At 32.6% G+C, this 6,816-nt stretch overlaps 1 long non-coding RNA gene across 1 annotated transcript; it reads left to right on the top strand.

Moving 5' to 3' along the window:
* The first annotated feature begins 4,891 nt into the window (after positions 1 to 4,891).
* LOC112941185 (uncharacterized) lies at positions 4,892 to 5,723 on the top strand. The gene is made up of 2 exons (XR_003246244.2): positions 4,892 to 5,083; positions 5,486 to 5,723. It is a non-coding gene; the product is annotated as an uncharacterized lncRNA (long non-coding RNA).
* Positions 5,724 to 6,816: the final 1,093 nt, after the last annotated feature.

Here is a 6,816-nt window from a genome sequence, read left to right as displayed (position 1 = left end):
GCTAGAGGCTTCACGCAAAAACCAGGTATTAATTTTTATGAAATTTGTCTCCAGTAGCTCGTCTTGAGACAATTAGAACTGTAATTGTTGTTGTTGCACAAAAGAAATGGAAGATATTTCAACTTGATGTTAAATCAGCATTTCTGAATGGAAAACTTGATAAAGAGATTTATGTTGAGCAACCTCAAAGATTTTTTGTTCAAGGGGAAGAAGAAAAGGTGTATTAGCGGCTTTCATCGTTGACGAACACCTGCGCTAATAAGACAAAGAAATGGAGTAAAAAAAGCTCTTTACGGGTTGAAGCAAGCTCCTGGTACAATGAAATTGATACATACTTTCTGAAAAATAATTTTCAGAGAAGTAAAAGTGAAGCCACTTTGTATGTGAGGAAAGAACATGGTAGCATTATCATTGTTTGTCTCTATGTGGATGATTTGCTCTTTACAGGAAATGATGTAAAGATGATGCAAAATTTCAAAGAAGATATGATGCAAGCTTATGAAATGAGTGATCTTGTATTGCTAAATTATTTCTTGGGCATCGAATTTTGTCAAGTGAAAGAAGGAATTTTTATTTGTCAATAGAAGTATACTAAAAGTATTTTTCAAAAATTCAAAATGATGGATTGCAGGTATGTGGCAATACCATTAGTAGCAAATGAGAAGTTTAGAAAAGATGATGGAGAAAAAAAAGTTAATAGCTCACTTTTTAGGAGTTTGATTGGAAGTTTGCTATATCTTACTTCAACAAGGCCAGATATTATGTTTGCTGCTAGTTTATTATCCAGATTCATGGAAGAACCAAGCCAAGTACACTTTGGAGCTGCAAAGTGTGTTCTACGCAACTTGTACGGAACAATGGATTATGAGATAATGTACAAATTTTGTGGAAATTTGAACTTAATTGGTTATTATGATAGTGATTGGGTTGGAAGTATAGATGCTATCAAAAAAGCAAAGTGTTGTTGCTCAATCCACTGTCGAAGCAGAATATGTTTCAGCATCCAAGGCTACTTCTCAAGCTATTTGGCTTAGGAGAATATTTGAAGACACTGGTGAAAAACAAAAAAAAAGGATTGTTCTATATTGTGATAATAAATAAGCAATTACAATTGCCAAGAATCCAGCCAGCCATGAAAGATCAAAGCATATTTCCATCAAGTATCATTTTATCCGAGAAGCACAAGATAAAGGCGAAATTTAGTTGCATTATTTTCAGACAGGATAACAACTTGCTGACATCTTCACCAAAGCACTTCCTAGAGAAAAATTTTGCTATCTTCGAGAACGCATTTGAGTTATCAAGCAAATGCATTAAGGGGGAGTGTTGGAATTAATGCATCAATGTTTAGTCTTCCAAAATTGTCTCTTAGTTTTTCAAGAAGTCTTTTTAGAATTTTGTAGTACATGTATCTAGTAAATTGTGATACATGTATTTAGTTATTTGTGCAAGACTTTTTGTTTTCTATTTTGAGTAGTATAAATAGTGATGTAGTTGATGATTGTAATCATCTCAAGTGGCCTTAAGTAGCCTATAATAAACTTGAGCATTCTCTAAAGATATTATTTCCTTCCATATTTCCTACATTACCTTCCTTACTCGACAGACAAGACAAACCAGCAACAAGCATACTCATCATACTGCTCTTTTCTGCAACCATATCCGGCGCATAACAGGAAATTTGGGTGAACTTAAGGCTATATTCATGAACGCTCATAGATTCCTCGTTAAGGGTAAGAAATTATCTTACCTTTGCTTCAATCAATTCCCTAGAAAGTAACGCCCCAAGAAAGCTTCTTCAAACATAGTGTAACTCAAATTTGATCACACTTAGCTCTTTCTTTCTTCCATTGGTCAAACCATATTCTAGCGACACCGTTTAGCTGGTGTGCAGCTAGTTCCACTCTCTGAGCATCAATGACATGCATGATCTCGAAGACTTCTCAAGATCTTCAAAAATAAATTCTGAATCCTCAGTGATTCTTGAACCAGTGAAACTTGGAGGATTCATCCTTAAAAACGCACGATTCTAGAAGTATCAACCACTACTAATGATTCTCTCTTTGTTGCGTGCATAGTTGGTCACAACTTGGCTCAACATCCTGATGTCCTCATAGAACTCAGCATTGGTGACCTCTCGCATTTGCTACCCATTGTTCCTCAATGTTCCTTCTAACCAGGCGACCGCGGATAACTTTTTGATTAGGAATGATCTGAAAGATATGCACATACAAATGAGATCTTGAACTATTTTTTTCACTACACACTCAGAACCAACAAATGTTTTTCCATAGATAAATTTACAGTATGGTTCACAATCATGTTTCTTATCACCTCCTTTACATGATATATATAGCATCCATTTCTGATGGATATACATAACCATTTGCTTTGAGCACTTGAATCATTATCACCAAAATAACTGCAAAATCAATCAATCAACACATAAAATAAAATTTATTAATGCATACACTACATCAAAAATAATCTTTACAACTAATTGATTGCAATAGTTTAATATGTTCTTTCTGACACAATTAGATCTTTTGAAAATGCTTTTAAAGCCTGTAACAACATAATTGGATTCAATGACAACTAACACTCTTTAATAATGTGAATATTTGCTACTGCTAAAAATTATTTTATTGCAGTCATAATGCAAAAAAAAAAAAACAATACAAAAGTAGTGTATACATACCACAAACGTAAGCTATGAGGGAAGAAGTATTGCTAAGATGTGATCTTTAAATATGAACACTAAATAATTAATGTTGTTTGTTTTTATTATTTGAATGTAGAAGTGAAATTGTGTATTAATAAATATTATAAAAATTTTATTTCAACAAAATATATCACTTTTGATTTTTTTTTTTAAAAAAAGCTTTAAAAAATTTAATAGTCATGATTTGGAGTACTATTTTTTCATTCAAAACCTTGATAAACAACTATACACCAAAAATACTATTGCAACCAGTGTTCTTGACACACGTCAATACAAGAAAATTATTAATATAAAAAAAATACTTGAATGGATTTATGAAAACTTACCTAACAAAGTGGTGTTTGATTGAGAAAAGAGAGAAAGAAATTTTTTAGTTATGAGATGAAAAGACACGCTCAAAAAATAGAAGCTATGATTTCTTAATTGATAACTTATCAAATGAGTCTGAATGTTGTTGAGAGTCTCCTACAGATCTGATTCATTCAAACCTTTTCAGACTCATTAAGAGATATTTTTTAAAAATAAAACAAATAAACTTAATGAGTTGAATCTGGATGATTTAGATTCAGACCTAAAAACCAAACGTACTTAATGGACTGAATATGAATGATTAAGATTCAAACTTCCATTTAGTGCAAACAAATGAGGCCTTAGCTAGCATGTCAAAATTACTGTTTAGACCCCCAATTAAATCACTAAAACGAAAATTAAATAATTGGTTAGTGAATAGACAATAGAACCCTTCTAAAATCCGATTTTGACTTTCCCTATCTAGAGAACCCTTCAAATGGGCATATCCCCTCATATGTACATAAAATTGAGAAGGCTCGGCGGCATTGGAAATATAATTCAAAGATATTTCCTACAATATCTTGTAGCACATCTAATTCATTCTTAACTATGAGTTATGGTCATTTGAAGTTGACCCAAAACTCATACTTAACTTAACATGGTCAAACTTTTCAAATTTGATTATTTCCAAAAATATGGCTTCTTTCTAATTCTAATTCTTTCAAATCGCGAGTGTTACAGATGTATTGTTAAATTGAGTGTGATCAACATTTAACTTTTTTGTAACTTTGAAGTGTTTATCTTGTTAAACAAAAGTAGTATTAAGAAAAATATTGGAATACAATTCAAAATCTGATATGGACCCACATATTGGGACTAAGCTTAGTTTTATTTAGTACCTGATCACCCTCTTCATGGATGAGATTTTCAAGTAAACCCAATCGTCAATATCAAATTCAAGTTTGATACAAATTTAATAGTAGTAACGTGTTCGTTCATTGAATAATTAAAAAAACTCACTTCTTTCTGTACAAAATAAGTTTTTTTTTTGCCACGCCAATAGAAACCACAAAATTAGATCAATTTTCATCTCACCAAATGAGTGACTGAAACTTGTCCCTTACTACCTCAATATACGAGCAAAAATATCTTGTCATGGTCACTTAATATTTCTAATATATAAATAATGTTTTATGTAATTGAAGCATAACCTGTATAAACAAAGAGACTTCTTAGCAATGTCACATATTTTCAAATTATTTGTGCAATTTTCTATTGTATATCAGCTTTATTTTTAACCTCATAATTTTTATTGCAATAAAACTTTGGAGAAATTTAATGATTTCAACCTAACAAGACTTGATAAGATTGATAAAAATCTTGATATTGAACACTAAATTAACTTCAATGGTAAGAATAACATATAATGTTCCAACCGTTACGAACGAACGAAATCTATGTGAGATGAGGTCTAGGGAATAACATATGATGTTCCAATTTAGGTTATGCTACACACGGACAAAATCTTTGTTAGATGAGGTCTGGGGTATTTCGAGAAAATGATTGAGTGAAATGTTTAAGTAGAGTTTGTTTTCCTATCCCTAAGGCATTAAGGAGTCCATAGGACTTTTTATAAGTAAAGTCGGGTATATATAACTCCTGATATCAAACTTTGCGCGAAGAGGTTTGTTAGGATCGTCGAAATTTTTGAAATAGACTAATTTGAGAGTATTTTTGAGGTTTTGTCCTGTGCAAGCCGCTATAGTTGGGGACACGTGTCTACGATAACCAAAATTTAATTTCCGCTATGGGCCGCTTTGGTCCACTATAAAGGTATTGGACCACTATAAAGGGTTTAATTGTTGTAAATGCGTAGAAATCCCCAAAACCCTTAATAATCATACAAAAACATTTTGGGGGAAAACAAGAGCGACTATGGGAGATTTTCAGATAATTTTCATTAGGAACCTTTCTCTTACTAAGTAATTCATTTTCTGATTTAGTACTTTGATTTGTTGGCCTTCGATTCAGTAATTGTGGTCCTAGAGGATGGCTTGGGTTCATCCAAAGGTGGGGAAAATTCTAAGTTTATGAGGATTTTGAGGTGTAAGACCTTGACTTCTTTATAAAACATTTGTTCTTGATTCGTTTACCATAATTCACTAGTGTAACGATGAGATTAGTAGGTCTAGGTGCATTAATGTTGGGAAAGTCCTATATTGGATGGGAAAATCACAAGGTTGACCTGGAGTTTGGGATTAAGTTATAATATGAGAATGTTTAGGTTAATTGAGATTTATTTGGTACTTTTGTTATTATTTTAAATCAAGAACAAGCTAAAATTTCACAAAATGAGTAATAGCTCATGATCTAGTGTAGAGTTTACTGAGTAGTTAGAACTTAAATCTGTCTTTAATTCATAATATTCTTGTAGATTGACTGTAGATTTAATACCTCGGCCTTTTGATGCAGGGTTTGGTTGATTAAAGAGTGTTGATTATTGCTAATAGGGCAGAAATGTACTGTGGAAGCAAGTATTATCCTATGACTAACTATGACGGACTAGTTCATGATTGTAAACCTTTTAATATTCTTATTGAGGTGAATTGACGGTATGCCATAAGGATTAAGTAAACTATACATAATGCATGTTCAGGAAATAAATTAAAGGAATAAATGTGAATGATATTTTATTGTGAATCTCACACAATGAATTTGTCTTGATTGCTCGTGGTTTACTAGTGTAATTGTACTCATTGTAATTGTGCGATATATGTGATTCATCTTGATCAGACACCATACCAAATATGAGATATCTCTTGATTATATCATGCAACATGCCTCGTTGATATTATCAATTGACTTGAGTACATGTCTGCTATGAAGTATTTAAGGTTGTCTTAGATATCACACCTGATATATGTTCTATTGTCGGTTGGTTGGGGTAGCACAATTTGCACATGTTGCTATTTGTTTGTTTATTGAGTAAACTAGATTATTTTATTGTGATGTATCTATCATCGTGCCACTACCCAAAACGAGTCGTGAGTGGAACCCATACTTAACCTCCTAAGCGGGTGAACCAAGGAATCCAAACCTTTAACATATACCAATATTTCTACTAGAATATCAACAATAATGCGGAAGCTCCAAAACTTGTTAAAGTAACCAATCAACTAAATCTCTAAGGTCTATTATATATTATCCCCAAAACCTGAAATTCATCACATCAAGGACATCTAATTTTCAATAGTAAGTCTAAGAGTATTAAAGACACCAAAATAATTAAACTAAATAGTTTATGTCCAAAAACTAAGGACATCATGTCATGACCGAGAGAATCCAACAAGAGCTTGGAACCCGATATGCTTGAGACTAGCTAGAGTTGAAGGCGAGTTGAAGTCGATGGTACACTCACTGCACTCCATAAAATGAAATCAAAAGAAAACCCAAGTAGGGCTCAGTACGGGGCAACATGTACTGAGTAGGTATCATCGGCCAAACCAAAATAGAAACTAATATGCAATGAATAATAGTATGAAATAAACTATGACACTTAACTGGTAGCAAACAACAAACAACATGAACAAGCGACAATGGAAGCCAGTACACAATCACTCACAATATCCAACAAACATATGCGGATCATGCCTCCACACCACGCTCATTTAGGAAATGGGTTCTTTGAGATTGAGTATGTTAAGTTAATTCAATAACTTTTTCCTTTAATGTTACTGTGTCGGAATGTGACACTCCAATTCAATTATACCGTGTCGAAACGTGATACTACGATCCAATTATAT

Source organism: Solanum lycopersicum, chromosome 3, assembly GCF_036512215.1.
Source record: "Solanum lycopersicum chromosome 3, SLM_r2.1".
Lineage (NCBI taxonomy): Eukaryota > Viridiplantae > Streptophyta > Magnoliopsida > Solanales > Solanaceae > Solanum > Solanum lycopersicum.
The sequence above is the reverse complement of the archived record's forward strand: the minus strand, read 5'-3'. Positions and strand labels throughout refer to the sequence as shown.